The sequence below is a fragment of the Ursus maritimus genome, unplaced genomic scaffold (genome assembly GCF_017311325.1).
Source record: "Ursus maritimus isolate PB19 unplaced genomic scaffold, ASM1731132v1 scaffold_1, whole genome shotgun sequence".
Classification (NCBI taxonomy): Eukaryota; Metazoa; Chordata; class Mammalia; order Carnivora; family Ursidae; genus Ursus; species Ursus maritimus.
In genome coordinates, this window is record NW_024423343.1 from 102,345,802 (window position 1) to 102,346,743 (window position 942).

The window sequence follows — 942 nt, forward strand, 5'->3', positions numbered from 1 at the left end:
TGATTGATTGATCTTGCTGACTCTCTGAACTGAGAGAGGGCCAGCCAGCCCAGGGGCCACTGATAGGTGTTAAATAGGGCATGACTCACAGTGCTTTGCAGAGGTGGAGGGAATATGCGGTTAGTATTTGTAAGTCCTGAATCTGGTAGTAGGGTTTCCTTCAGTCTTGGATGACACACTGTAAAGTTCTTCCACAGAAAAATCTGTTGTCCAAAGGCCAGCAAGGAGCCAACATGCCCAGAGTGGTTCCCAGTGGCAGGTACAACCACGCCCAGGTATGAAGCCTACATGAGGCCAGTAGCACCTCAGTCTCCACCAAGGATGCATGGAGACAGAGCTGCAATACAGGACTGCACCAGCCCACTTTCACTGAGGAGGCACTGCTGGAACAGTCACAGTGCTGCTGACAGGGTTGGCGCTTCAAACCATGGAGCCTACAGCCTGGCTGTGAACTTGAACCCTAAGAAGCAATGGGAGTATTTAGAGAAATTCTCCATGTTGCCTCTTACAGTAGCCATTGTTGTGGAGAGTAGTCATGAGAACAGTAAATAGCTTGTGAAAACATGAGCACATTGGTAGCTTTGCCAGGGACTTAGTGGCCCAGTGGGAAAAGTTGGTTTCTACATAATAGAACATTGAAACTGATGAAAAGGACTGGAAAAAGAGCAATTATTGAAAGTGCCCAGGGAGGAGCTTCAGAAGGAGGAGAAAATGGAGAAGGACTACCAAGAAAATTGGAAAGCCTCCAGAAGCTGATGCGCATCCTTGACCACAGACAAGGGAAAAAACAAAATTTAGAAAACTCAGAGCTGGGGAGACCTCACAAAGTATCTCATAATTGTGAAAGGAGAGATGAGAGAAAGAGGTACCTCAGAGTTTCACCAGCTTCTTCTTCTTATTATTATTATTTTCTTTCTTTCTTTCTTTCTTTCTTTCTTTCTT

The 942-nt window shown here is 45.6% G+C and overlaps 1 pseudogene; it reads left to right on the forward strand.

Annotated features, from left to right (window-relative positions):
• Positions 1–288: 288 nt before the first annotated feature.
• The window catches only part of LOC103658617, a 5,964-nt pseudogene continuing 5,310 nt past the window's right edge, over positions 289–942 (forward strand).